This window comes from Solenopsis invicta, chromosome 11 (genome assembly GCF_016802725.1).
Source record: "Solenopsis invicta isolate M01_SB chromosome 11, UNIL_Sinv_3.0, whole genome shotgun sequence".
Lineage (NCBI taxonomy): Eukaryota > Metazoa > Arthropoda > Insecta > Hymenoptera > Formicidae > Solenopsis > Solenopsis invicta.
Genome location: NC_052674.1, coordinates 2,474,630 through 2,489,878, shown reverse-complemented (window position 1 = coordinate 2,489,878; position 15,249 = coordinate 2,474,630). Strand labels below are relative to the sequence as shown.

The 15,249-nt window shown below is 42.5% G+C and overlaps 1 protein-coding gene and 1 long non-coding RNA gene across 17 annotated transcripts in view; one reads left to right on the top strand and one right to left on the bottom strand.

The window, feature by feature from the left end:
- Positions 1-15,249, bottom strand: part of LOC105194631 (forkhead box protein P1) — a 322,192-nt gene that overhangs the window by 221,330 nt on the left and 85,613 nt on the right. The gene's annotated exons all lie outside the window — the stretch shown is intronic.
- The window catches only part of LOC120358944, a 161,194-nt gene continuing 149,448 nt past the window's right edge, over positions 3,504-15,249 (top strand). Inside the window, exon 1 of the long non-coding RNA XR_005575825.1 lies at positions 3,504-4,901. This is a non-coding gene — a long non-coding RNA (uncharacterized LOC120358944). The remainder of the gene's footprint in view (positions 4,902-15,249) is intronic.

Below are 15,249 nucleotides of genomic sequence, written 5' to 3'. Positions count from 1 at the left end.
GAAGGTGCCGCGTTGCTCGCCCGCTTTGTTGGCGTTAAAGTTTTCTCGTTTCTTCTTCTTTTGTAAAGTCAGCAAGAGAAAACGTAAAGATAGGATGCAAAGACGGCACATGTGAAAGAAATCAAATAAAAATTCCTACAAGTAGAAAAAAATTGAAACGGATTGAAAATGAAAAAAAATTGAATCACTTACGTGTTCCATACGAGAGATAAACAATGAATGTTGGATAATTAAACATAAAAAATTTCTTTTTACGATTTATACTGTGCTTTACTATTTATTATAATTATGTAATGATTAGTGGAAAACAAATGATACTCATTGAAGTTGAAAGGATCTAGTCTCACAGCAAATAAAAGTTGGTTTTTAATTAATATAGATTTGGTTATCGAATATCATCGTAGAAATTACATATTCGTTCGGTGATAAATATTTCAAACAAATAAAAAATGCTCGCATATCTCATTTTTCGAAATATATTTGAGAGAGTCGGAATAAACAAATATTTATTTACTGCGACTAAATTTTCGAATAGATTCACATCCGGCCAAAGCATTTTCGCTTCGATGTATATTATAAACGAGTAAATATTGGCGCCGGGAATAAGCCCCGAAAAAAGCATAATCTCTGTAACGATAAAATTGAGGGAAAAATTTCCCAATTTTTCCGGTAAAATATAACCCCCTCGTAACTCCCTTTTATATGTGACACAGTCACATAACACGGTGGGCAGAAGCGACATTGCTATCAGCAATTTCGCGTAAACTCGCCTCTGTAAATAAAGATATTTATTCGGATTTATTAAGAAATATTTAATGACGCTTGTGCAAGTTTTCATCAAATTTTTATTAATGCACACCGTTTATTATAAAATTTACTTAAATAAAATGTTGTTTACAATTATATAATTTCGTTTATTAATGAAAATGATTTTAATAAATATGATATGTGGATACAATTTTAATGTCTGCTACTTGAATGTGTGCATTGACTTTTCTACTTATTTATAATCATATTTTCGATATATTTTATTGTTGTGTTTACCGTTACATTTTGCAAAAAATATAAATGTATATTTTACAAGAAATGTAATGATTATTTTTATTAATTACATGCGTACTTGTACGCGCATCATTCGTTATTTCGTATAACGATAATGTAATTTCTAAAAAACATGGTGGCCGTTTAAACAATATTTTATTACACATCTACACTTATTATACGTTTAATAAAATTTATTAAGAAAATAATAACCTGCATGTACTTCACGCGTATAGGGAAGATCAAGCCTATTTGGCAAATACAATTGGCGCGTACGTTTGTAACATGCCCGATCAAAGTGGGTAGTGGTAACAGCAGAAATCAGCCTTTGAAAGCACTCGCTGATATTCGACAGCCGAGCGCGGGGCTTGGAACAGCGGGAGAGGATAAAGAGAGTGACAATGAGAGGGGTGGTGGTAGACGATCGAACGAAACCGCTGGTCAGAGTATTGTCAAGGTATTGTCCTGCCCCGCTTCCGAAATAATCGTCAAGCCGACCTAATGGGGCATGAAGTCCCGATATCAAAATAACTCATCCGTGTCCGGCACGTGGTCAAACGCGTCGGAATTTTCTCTCCGCGCTTTTCCACGCCACCAGAAAGCTCCGGGCGTTAAAAATAGCGGTATGAAAAACTCCTTTCTGCGTCTATTGTCCAACCGCCGAGATAGACCCCCCGCGGAAAAATCTTCGGTCCGGAATGATAGCACGCCAAATCAGACTGTCGCCGAGTTTTGACATTCTCAGCCTCCGCGTGAAAACGCTTCATGTTTTTACCCCTATTAAGGTAGCCCACCAGCGCAAAATATTTTAAAATTAATTTTGCGCTGGTGGGAGGGTTAGCTTAATAGAGGTGGTAAATGGTGCTTATTTCGACGAGGCGTGCGTAAAAATTTCAGCTATCTCTCTACATTTATTTTTGTTTTCTCTTTTTCATCGCTGACGCGGAATAAGAGAAGCGTAGCGACGTTTCAAAAACTGTGAAGAAATTTTAAAACTCACCGGACCGATGCGCAGCAGCGAAGTTGTAATATAGTTACATTAATCTGTAAAGTGCATATAAATCCAAATTATAATAGCGCCTAAAATAGTAGTCGTGACATTTACCTTAATTCTAAAAGTGAGAAAGAAATTGTTAACTTGACTAAATTTTTTTAATTGAATAAATTTTTTCAACTTAATTATCTATGTATTTAAAAATTTTTTCAGCAAGTTTAAGCATTTATATATTTAACTTAAATACATAAATACTCGAAAGAAAGAAATCAATCAAGTTGACAACTTTTTTCTGAGTACTGGTAATGTATAATGTATAATGTATTCACTCACCACAGGGTTGTTCCGCCGTTGCCCGATGCCCCCGGGTCTCTGCCTCCTCTCAGGTCCCGTCGTCATTGCACAACACAACACTCGCGAGAAATTAATTACGATCGCGCGCTAATTATCAAAGCAACGCGCGACACTTTGTTGACGGCACTACGGCGAAGCGACATCACCACGTAGCAAAAGAGACGCACGACCGCGTGAGGTTATGATTCAGAATACGAAGGCGTAGATCGATATCCCGATCCGTCGGAACATCCGCATGTCGCACACGAAATCTCGTAAATAGCGGCGCGTACAAACGAAATGCGTTCAACATCGATGATAGCTCGCGAGCTGGTGCGCGATGCGGTTAGCTGGACCGAGCTCGCAGTTATTCGCGGGGTTATCTTAACCTTTACGCCGCGCCGTTCTGCAACTACAAGACCGCGCGCGTACGAACGGCACGAACGTTGGAACGGACGGACCTCGCGACGAGAGATGCTCGCCTTTGCCAACTTCACGCCATTACGTCATACCGCGAGAGAGCGAGAGAAAGATAAAAAGATCTAACTCGCGCGTCTCAGGACGACGGCTATTTCGTACGAATATTCACGGCACTGATGTACGATGCACACGAAAACGCTGTATGTATGCACATGTAAGGAAAATCGGGAGCGAAACGTCGCAAAGCGAATACGACGCCGTCGCGGTCTCCACCGCTCGCGTCGCCGCCCGGCGCACAGCGAAGAGTCAACACACGCGTCTCGGGACGATCGTCACCTTACACAACATAAACATTCGACCCGTACGTACCGCGAGGTAAACACGCAGCGAGACCGGAGCGCGCGCGGCTCGCGCCCGCCGAAGTGCGTTGCGTAGTATTGATAGCCGTCACTGACACGTCGACTGCTGGCCCGTCGACTGCGACCCGTCGCTCGTCGCCCGTCGTCGATCTCCGAAACACGCATATCGCGACGGCTTCTCGTCGCACGATTGTCACACGTGTGTCGGAATCGAGAATCAAGCTTCCGCGGATCTACCTACCGCGATGAAAACGAAACCGATCGGCCGCACGTCCGCCCGCCGCCGGCCGCGATGCTTCATTACTAGACACTAGAGCAGCGCCGCGCTTCGCCGAATCGACACCGAACGATTCCGCAACGTCACGAATCTACGATCGGTAACGAGCACTTTCCAGGAAGAAATTTTTTCCTATGTATTTTTATATTCTTGCTTATGAAACAATGAATTGTTGATTTAATACTAAATTTTTTCTGTGTATAGATAAATAGTAGAGTCAGATGATACGATCGTACAGTAAAAGTTCGAAACGAACAGCAGAGTTAACGTAAACCGAGAAGCAGCGTGCTCGTTGAAGGTGTGTACGTACATTTTTTACCTAGAAAAAAATTTCTTCGCGGAAAGTGTACTTGTTACCGATCGTAGATTCGTGACGTTCGGTGTCAATTAGGCGGAGCGCGGCGCTGCTCCTGTAGTGAAGCATCGCCGGCCGGCGGCGAGCGGACGTGCGGCCGATCGGCTTCGTTTTCATCGCGGTAGGTAGATCCGGAAAGGAAAGCTTGATTCTCGATTTCGACACACGTGTGACCATCGTGCGACCAGTAGGCCTCGCGATATGCGTCTTTCGACGACCGACGGGGAGCGACGGGCCAGCGCAGTCGACAGCCCGACGGGTCAGCAGTCGACGGGCCAGCGGCGGCGACCGTCTATGCTACGCACAACGCATTTCGGCGAACGCGACCCGCGCGCGCTCCGGTCTCGCTGCGTGTTTACCTCGGTACGTACGAGTCCAATGTTTATGTTGCGTGAGGTGACGATCGTCCTGAGACGTATGTTGACTCCGCTGTGCGCCGGGCGACACGAGTGGAGACCGCGATGGCGTCGTGTTTGCTTGCGACCGACGTTTCGCGTTCGATTTTCCTTCCATGTACAGCGTTTTCGTGCTCATCGTAAGTACATCAGCACCGTGGATATTCGTACGAAATAGCCATCGCCCTGAGACGCGTACGTTAGATCTTTCTCTCGCTCTCTCGCGGTATGGCGTGAAGTTGGCAAAGGCTAACCTCTCTCGCCGCGAGTTTCGTCCGTCGCAACGTTCGTGTCGTTCATACGCTCGCATTCTTGCAAAACGATGCGACGCGGCGTAAAGGTTAAGATAACCCCGCGAATAACTGCGAGCTCGGTCCAGCCAACGCATCGCGCACCAGCTCGCGTGCTATCATCGATGTTGAACGCATTCCGTTTGTACGCGCCGCTACTTACGAGTTTTCGTGTGCGACATGCGGATGTTCCGACGGATCGGGATATCGATCTACGCTTTCGTATCTGAATCATAACCTCGCGCGATCGTGCGTTCCTTTCGCTACGTGGTGATGTCGCTTCGCCGTAGTGCCGTCAACGAAGTGTCGCGCGTTACTTTGATAATTAGCGCGCGATCGTAATTAATTTCTCGCGAGTGTTGTGTTGTGCAATGACGACGAGACCTGAGAGGAGGCAGAGGCCCGGAGGCATCGGGCAACGGCGGAACAACCCTGTGGTGAGTGAAAACATTATACATTACCAGTACTCAGAAAAAAGTTGTCAACTTGATTGATTTCTTTCTTTCGAGTATTTATGTATTTAGGTTAAATATATAAACGCTTAAAGTTGCTCAAGAAATTTTTAAATAATTAAATTGAAGAAGTTTATTTAATTAAAAAAATTTAGTCAAGTTAACAATTTTTTTCTCACTGCGTTACTTTCAGAATTAATTTAAATGTCACAACTATTATTTTGGACGCTTTATAGTTTAGATTTATGTGCACTTTACAGATTAATGTAGCTGTTGCAACTCCGCTGCTGCGCATCGGTTAGGTATAAAATTTCTTCCCAGTTTTTGAAACATTGCTACGATTCTCTCATTCCGCGTCAGCGATAAAAAAAAACAAAGATGAATGGAGAGACAGAGTTAAAATTTTTACGCACGGCTCGTTCAAATAAACATCATTTGTCACCTCTATTAAGCTAGTTTCCCCACAAGCGTAAAATTAATTTCAAAATATTTTAAAATGTTAATTTAATAGTAAATTCCAAAATTAAGCTCAAAGAAGTGCTTGGCAGAAAAGTAGAAAAAAATTGAGCGTTAATATTAATCCAGTTCCACCCAATTTTTTTTTTATTTTCTGCCAAACAGTTTGAGCATCTAATTTCGATCTTTAGCAACAAATTAGTATCAAATTAGCACTTAATTTTAAAATATGTTAAAAGTAATTTTGCTTTGGCGAGGGTGAGGGACTAGCTTAATAGGAGTCATATTTTTCAATATCGCACTTTCAGATTTTTATGTGAACAAAAAAATTTTAATTATTATTAATTACTAAAACTGTTATATATACTTTTGCTTTTTTATAAATATGTGTTAAAAATAATCACGTATAGTGATGAGATAAAAAGAATCGTATCTTTTTAATATTAAAATGGATATCGTTTTTATTATAAAATAAACTATTTAATATTGTCATAATTATTGATATATTAAACAGTTTTGTCAAATGTATTGTCGTTAATCTAAACCAAAAATAACATAATATAATTAATAATTACTATAAAAACTATCTCTAGCAAAACTATCAAATATGAGGAAGGTCGTTGTGCTTTCGAATGTCTGTGCAACTAACCTTTCCAAGAAAAATGTTATATATGAACTATTGAAAATATACAGCTGGGTGTGCTGGTAATTTCTTCGATTTCCCGGAACACGTGGCAGGAACGCTAAAAAATTGATCATACCGTACATGCTCAAGACCATACACATCTTTAACGAATGCAGGGTGTATAGGCCGAAAGTAGTTACGCGACGCATCAAATACAAAGTTACATTTCTAAAGTTGCACGAGCAACTCCGCTAAATTGCTACAATGTGTCCTTCCGCGCGTACGTAGATCGCGTTTACCGAGGCTTCGTCGTACTTTTCAACACACAATGCACACAACTCACGTTACAATGCGTCTAAATTATTGATTACGGAATAACCCAGAATGAGACGTAATCTAAATTCGTAATCGCTCGGTAGTCCAGTGCCGTCGTGCGTCGGCATAAAAAAAGATAGTTGTAATATGCCACGAGTGCGCCGCTCGAGTCTTTGTCATTAAAAAAACCGACCATAGAATAATATCGAAAAATTATCCGCTTCTCCTCACGTAATTCACGTAATTCGATTAATACGTCAGAAATTTCTCATGTCAGAAGTCAACGTACTCGGTAAATGCCCGTATATCGGGCACGCATGTTTAATGTGGATCAAGTAGGAAATATCATCTGTATATGTGTATGTCGACGTAAGACGGATTGACGTTACGAATTAATGAACGTTAAATGCATCACCGTGAAGTGCAACAGTTTAATCGAATTTAATATCTGCGTCCGCATGAATTTCTTATATAAATTAGAGCGAGACGTAATCTTTCTTCAACTTAAAAATTATACAATAGAAAACTATGTCTTTCGAAATATCTATTCAATTTTTATTGATCTATTATCAATTATTTTCTTAAAATATAACGCGCGAAATATCGTGCCATATTTCGACCGAGCATCATGAATAATTAGACTACTGCATGCCCGACGATCGAAATGTGCAAGGGAAATGTAGCAGCGGCACAGGTCGTGCGAAAATTCGACTTGAAATATAATTGCAGTGTTGCAGACTGCATGCGAAATCGAAGCCCGTTATCGAAAGCCCTTTCCTGAGCGGGGCGCGATCGATCGCGAGCGGCCTCGAAATCGCGCTTACGTAACGGGTATCGGAAAGTCGAAATTACCCTAAATAGCAACAGTGTTGGTGGCGCGTATCGGACGAGCGGAGGGTATCTACCGCCGATAGCTGTGGCTGTGGCGGTGGCGGTGGCGCGACGAGGGGTGAGGGGGACGCGCTCCAGGGGGTGGCGGCCACCTCCTCGCAACCGGCAACTCGAAAGTAGGAACCAACGACTATGGGTGAAGCTAAGTCTGTCCGTGTAATGGGGCATCGGCACGCGATTTCTCCGACCACCCTTCCCCCCCCTCTCTCTCTCTCTCTTTCTCTCTACGCTGCACCCCTCGCGATTCTAACTTTCAACTTTGCTCACGGCTCCCCCTGAGCCCCGCCGGCCATCCCCATCGGTGCGCCTCATCCCCCCGCGTGGCAGGGTGTTGCGCTGTGACTTATCGGCTCTAATTATTCGCCGGCAAGAAAGCGGGCAGGCCGACGATCAGACCTACCACCCTCGTAAAGTAGCTTTTCTCCGACGCATCGCGCGCACCTTCCTACAGCCGTTACGTGCTATTTATTCGCGGCTCGCTGCACCGGCTCGTGTGCGTGATTGTTGTATACTGTTGTACACCGCCGCGAGCGGCCGCCGATCGTCCGAATACGCCTCTCGGAATGATTAAAGTCGCTTCGTCGTCAGCTACTTTATCCATCTATCATTGTTTGCCGGGGGAAACGTTTCAACCTATTAACCTGACACCACGAATAATTCGACGTTACGAAAGAATTTTTACCAGACCGGTATAATTTTTATTACACAGAAATGATATCCATATTTCCTCAATGTATAATAGCTTAACATTTTTGTATTCTTAAGAAAAATCTTACACGGAAATAATCAGTTACCTGAAGTATCTAAAAATATAGAAAGATACAGATCTGAAAATAATTCTTTGTTGGACTATCAAAATAATTATATAAATGCCGAAATTGGTTGCTGGAACAATGGTGCTTTCAGCACCATTAGTATATCACGTTTAAGCGCGCTATATAATTAAGTTGATGGTCCAACAAAATTATTAAAATTTCGGTTTTGTATCTAGCTAAATTTGTAACAACAAAACAAGTATCAATAAAAAATGATGAAATTATTCACTGTGCTAATAACGTCCAATTCGGATACTGTTGTATCGATTTAGTACTTTATTATTTTATTTCTGGCATATTACATGATTGTTTGCGGGATGGTGAAGGTAACGAGCGCGACTTTTTCATAAGCGATTTTGAAGCCGCAAATAGCCTGTTTCCGGATCTTATATTTAGCTCGCAACTTGATCGATGTTTACACGCCCGGCGAAGACTTAATTTGTTCCGAAAGTTTTACTGGGGGGGGGAGGGAGTATTTAGCTAAAAAAACTATAAAACACCGATGGCGTGATAAATTTCTGAGTCACGGAAAGGAATTCTAATTCTAGCCCGTACATCTTGACCCGATTCAACGGCGATTCTCTTAAGTGGTATACGCGAAGATCGGAGACACAGATCAGCGAGAGAACTGGGTAAAATCGTTACGCTAGAACCGGTCCCGACCAAGCAGGTTCAATTCAACACACCGACACGTGGAATTAATAATGTAAGCACTAAGCTATATCAGTGCTCAATCCTTGCAGAGAAGGTACCAACGTACAGTGCATATATGAGCACAGATACACTCTATCGTGAATCTACAAACAGATGTTGACGGAATATCGACGATCAAATCAGAATCTCTAACGAAGATGTGGCAACTTAAAGAAACGCAAATTCCCAAATTATTAAGTATTACATCAATATCAAAGAACGCGATAAAAATATGTGACGTTAACAAAGTTCTACAGATTTTATATTTGTATTGCTCCGATTCACATTTCACGAATGCAATTTATCTTATTTCCAGAGCAGCAAGATTCATTTATTATGTGTTCGGGCGAACGATTTCAAGATTAATTCATACGTTAGACGACAAAAATAACATCACTGACGGATAAAAAAACAAACCAAATAGGGAAAATTAAGTTTCAAATAAAATATGACACGGAAAATAGTCGCAAACTTAAATACATGAATGTTGTATTTACAGGATAGAGTCGAGAAAATAAATGGATTGGCTAGATTTTTTTTAAATACATTCTCTCATTAAAAGCGTAGTTATTAGTTTGGAAATAAATACTTGTGGGAAAAAAATATCTTTCTCCCGCCTCAAAAATAAATCGTGCGTTTCATCGAGAGTTTATCCAGCCCATTCTATTGGACTAGCTTTTTTTATTTTTACGTTTGTAATAAATACGATTACTCTTTTTTTTATCTATCAGTGGTAATATATACAAAAAAGATGTGTACCTGTGATGGAAAATCACAAGTTCGCTGTATTTTGTTTTTTTATTTTTTTTGTCTGTAATTTATTCCTCTTATTAATACTTAATTATTAATCTAGTTATCGCCTACTAAAATAGCACAAGAACAAAGTCGCTATTTCCATTCCAAAATATTTATCTAAATATTATAAAAAGATTTCTACTGCCCGGTGCGCACGTGTGAGCACCAACGATTCAAAGATTTAGAGAGATAGGACCACCCTCTGTCTAAATAGCTCGCTTTGGTGTGATAATTTTTCAATTTGGCTTCATGCGTTATTGAAATTTTGTCTTTGTGAAAACTCGCCGACAACGTCAGCAGCCTTTTTTGATGAGGAGTCTGAATGGCCGTCGCGTCGTACAAAACAATGCTAACCCAGTGTAAGCGACCTCTCTAGCCTGCATCGTGTCTATCATCGCGTTCTTACTCCCTATCCAGGAGTAAGAAGAGTCGTAGTGTGTAAGCAACGCACAACGTGTTGTGTGTGCTACCATGTTTTTTACATCAGCCAGACGATACTCGAGTCGCGAGGTAAAAGAGGACGTCCGTGTTAATCGTCAGTACGTGCGCGCTACGCACACGCGGAACTGTTTGCGGAAGTTGCAAGTTTCTCCTCAGCTGCTGCTATCCTCCCGCTTACTTATGATCCTCTGTGACTTCATGATGCCGCCGAATCTCTACCACAGTCAAATAATTTCATCTTTTTATTCGCGGTTATTTGCTCATACATCGTTGACATTCATTGACAGTGGATCAAAGAGTATTATATGTTTCGTCAAGTATTACTTTTACCTCTCTATGATTATAAGATTTGAAATAATTGATTAAAATTGGATTAACAATCATAATATTTAACGTTAACGATAATTCTCGATTTAAAAGTAGTGGAAAGTTTATATTAAAAGTTACCGAGTAATTAGCACAAAATTCAACACATTGTTTAAAATAAAAGAGATTGTACGTACAATACTGAATTCTGATGTCACTGTTTATTTTACACATTACACGCAGAGAAAGAATCTTCTTTGAATCAAAAAATATTCGTTTGACTGAAAGAAATTTGTGCATTGCTAATACGGTTAAAGAAAAATTTCTTCGATTTAAAGAAATTTTTTGGTTGTTTCTTTTATTAGAATTAAAAAAATATTTGGTTGTGCAGCAAATTTTTTTTTAATAAAAGAAATATATTTTTAACTCTTAACCACATTGGTGGGGTACAAACGTATCTCTCATAATTTCGCGTGGTATAATTGTAGCCTAAATCATAATTATTTCTTAACTTGCTTCTCTAAAATTTAAATGACAAAGACAGAGAAGCACAATGTTTATAATAAAAGTCGTTTGTTGTATTTCTTTCCATTTTTCTTCATACTGAAAAAATTCACAAAGTTAGGCTTCGTTTTGGCCAGAGTGATTATTAAGATTTAAAACCAGAGCAAATAAATTATTTCTTATATTTCTGTTAATACTGTTTTGAATTAAATAATTATTTTAATTAAATAATTTGAGTATGTATTTACTTTTAAAATGGCTAATAACATCATTTCTCGAAAACAAACAAATTTTTATCTTCCGCAAAGATATTTTCACGTCAGCTTAAAAAAACCGAGTTAAAGAAATGATTTCATAAATTTAAACAATTTTTCTCTGGGCATGTGTTATCATTTGCCATAATGCATCCATCTCTGATAAACTTTGATCTTTCAAAAAAACTGTAATATACCTTTGCAAAATATCACGCGGATGTCATCTTTCCTCTTATTCTCCCTTTTTCGCTCTTTCGAATTTTTCCGTAATTTTTACGTACAATTTTTACGACGCGATAGCTTATAAAGCGACTGCATCAAAAAATGTACCGATGATCATCCGCGCAGTTTGCTGCATTACGTCAACGTACGACTCGTACACTGACGTGGAGAACGCATCACGATTGTTTGCAACTCGGCCGGCCTGTCGAGCTTACACTGTGTTTAATATATAACGATTGTATATATACACAGAATGGACGGAGAGTGGCGATATAGACGGAGATGAATGGGGTAAAGAGGCGGAGGGTTGACGTTGAATACGGCAAAGGAGGACGGGAGCGAGGTGGAAAGCTTACACGTACGAGAAGGGAGAGGAGAAAGGTTACGGGGACGAGAGAGGGTGGGCGCGCGAGGGCGGGAACCACCAGTCGTTTGTCGTCCGATAGATAAACAACGTCGTTATTGTAAATGCATTGGAACAACACGCTGCGGGGCTTCATTGGCGGCTTTTCTTCGCGATGCGAAGCGGCGGCGCGCGCCCCGTCGTTGTTTACGAGATCGATAGTCCGATCGTTAGGAGATCGATTTTATCGTATCGCCTCTCGAGACGGGGAGAAACAATCGTTGTAACGCATCGGCGTTGTACTACAGCTCTGCGCTTATTCCTGCTATCTCTCTCTTTTCGTCCCTCTCTATCTCTCCCTCCCCCCTCTCTCTCTCTCTCTCTCTCTCTTCCTTTTTTCTTTTTCGGTATGCGAAGAATCGGCCGCTGTCCATCTCTCTCTCCGATCAGCCCCGGCGTCGTCCAACGTCGTTCATGCGCTCACGCTCACCCTTTCACCCTCATCCCTCCTTCCCCTTTCGACCCCGCCGTCACCCCCGCTCCCTCCCTCCCTCACTCTCGGGGGATGATGGACTTGCACGGCGAACGACGTAGAACAGAGAATAACAAGGCAGGTCACGCGATACAGGCGCGGATGCAACGAAATTACACACCGATCTCTCTGTCTCTCGCGCAATCGTACGCCCGTATGAAATATTTGTTCCGATATAATGTAATACTGATTCGCGAATATTCCGCTGTTTTTTTCCATTTTACGCGGGGGAGGCCGATGGCGCGCGGGGCGAATGTTAGGACATCGATCTGTAAATCGGGCTCGCGCGGCGGTCGTCACCGGTGGCGTTCTCCGTGTGCGTGGATTTTCGTCCTGGACGACAGCAGCGCGGCAGTTTCCGGCGACGGAGTTTCATCCGGGAAAATTTCCAAAGATACGTACTCGTCACAATTCGTCGTCGCCGGCGCGGCGTAAGTCACCCGCGGGTGGGCTCGAGCCGAGCCGAGCCGAGCCGATATTTATCGGGGACGAACGGGTACGCGATATGCGCGCGCGGACTTTCATTTGACTGTAATAACATGTCGCGCGCACGAGACGGAGTGTTTGCAAGGGGGTAATTCGGGATGCAAATTAATGCGCGTAATGGCGATAATACGGCCGGCGGAGTTGCGCGCTTTTTCGCGACGGGTTCGCCGCCGCCGCCGCCGCCGCAGCCACGCTGGTGAAACGTAACGCCGCCGATAGGAGGAAAAATCTGATCCCGAGAGTACTTCTTGGGTGCACCGCTGCCCACTGCCCGCTGCCGCCGCCGACCGCGCCAAGTATATACATGCATTTGCATACCCATTGAGATTTTCGTATTGTTTGCGCGGATAATGATGGATCTTCGTTGTTGATTACACGCTAATGATTCTTTATTAAGCAGCCTGCGCGCCGTGTTTCTGGGAATGATAAGGAAATTGCTGGGAAATACAGATTCCTGAGATAGCGGATAATCGCGGATATTAGATTCGCTCGTGGCAAAATCTCTTTCTTTAAAATAACGATAAGCAGGCGAGGCAAGGCCGCCGCAGGCGATATAAACACGGTCGAACAATTGGGGCAACGCAATAATTTTCAATGGCAGCGAATCGGCAAACTCGTTGAGTCAATTGAATCATAAATGGTACTGCCAAACCGTACTACGAACCGTAAATAACTCGTATAGCTCCGCGCGCTATTGCCTTAAATTTCTTGCTCACCGTTGCTCAACGCGCCGTGGAACCTTGAGGCTCATTTAAACCGTTCCTTTTTTTTCGTACGTCCCGAGAAATCGCTTCGGCCGAGCGATCGTTTCCTCGAGTTCTCGACCGCATTTAAGCGCTGCTATGACGGACTGTACGGTGACCATGAGAGCTCGACGCCCGCTGTTTGTTCCTCGCTTTATCTCGAACGTAAACATCGCTTGGAATATATAGGAGACGGTGTTAGGAGCGACGAAGATGCACGGTACGAGCGAATGCGTGCACCTCGCCGCGTGGAGGGGAAGAACGACGAAGGCGGCGGCGGCGGCGGCAACGACGACGACGACGACGACGACGACTACAACTACGACTACGACTACGACGACGACGACGACGACGACGACGACGACGACGACGAAGACGAAGACGACGACAACGACAACGTCGGCGACGGCGACGGCGACAGCCGGAGCACGCAAGGACCTAGCCGGAGGAAAAAAGAGAAACGAAAATAGAAGGACGGACACACATGCTGCTGGACGGACGGACGGACACTGGATAAACAAGGGGCAATAGAGATAAACAGAGAATATTACGAGAAATATGCGCAAACACGAAACTCTCGTTCCTCCTCTCGCGCTCGCCTCCTCGCTCCCACACACGTACAGACACACGCACACACGCACACCACGCACGCACGCACGCACGCACGCACGCACGCACGCACGCACACACGCACACACTACCGGCGCGGCGGCGCGTCCGTCGTCCTCTTTCCGCTCGCTTTCGTTTGTTTGGCCGCGTGTTTGCCCCCCGCCGCCCGTCCGCGCCGCTCATTTGCAACCTACTTTTTTAAGCACTCGCGTTGCCCCCTCGCGTTGCGCTCTCCCCTCGCGGCCGTCATCCCCATTGCTCACGCGCTCCATCGTCGCATTGCTGCTTAATTTATGCCTCGCCGATGTTTCGTTCAGGATTTTCTCGCTCGCCGAGGAACGCGCACTTTTGTACGCCGTGCGAAGCTTCTCTCGATCATTTGGCCCGTAAAGTTTTTTGGAGTGCATTCGGTACCGCGGGAAAATGATTGAATATCTACATAAGAGATTTGTTTCCCAAGTAATTCAACCTTTCATTTCAAATGTACAATATGTGGCTGACGATGAGAGAGTGAGAGTCCAAAAGTTCGCTGTTAACTCTTAAATACTACTGACATTGAGTGGTATTTATTTAGAATATAGTTAAATAATATTTATTTACAATTTAGCGTGATCTTCACTGATAAAATATTTGCAATCTTTGCAAGTACAAGTAACCTAATTATTAATTTAAAAGGAAAGAAAGAATTGATAAAGTGTTTCAATAAACTGATAATTACACTGACTAACAGTAATCAGAGAAGTTTATTGAAACATTTTTTTCTTAAGAAAATAAAAAGAAGCACGCTATTAAATTCAACCCACGAACTGTGCATGTCGAACTAACACATGATAGTATTGTAGGATAATAATAAGAGAGAGAGAGCTACAGCCTTTTTTAAACAAGTTCTCATTTTTTATAAATTTTTTTTATCATTACTGCTATAAAAATCTTTTTTAATTTAAAAACCAATCACATATTCTTGACAGCACTACAATGTTGTACATACGTGGAAAAAACTAATTCTCCACATAATAAATCATTGTAGTTTCACAAGCGCGATGTGTCATTTCTTAATGTATTCCAAGTGTTTGTCGTGTAATGCATTTCAATTACAAAACCTAGCCTATCTTTAAAAGAACTACATGTGTAGTTTTAGTCGCATACATGACTCATCGTAAATAGTTGCCATGTAGAGATAATTTTTCCAAGTTTAAACTAACGTAATGCCTGCAAAATTGAATTGCACGAAGAGTTGCACAGATGCAACATTAATTTATTGAACATGGACGTGCGGTGTAATTTTCAATGATGCGGCAACACG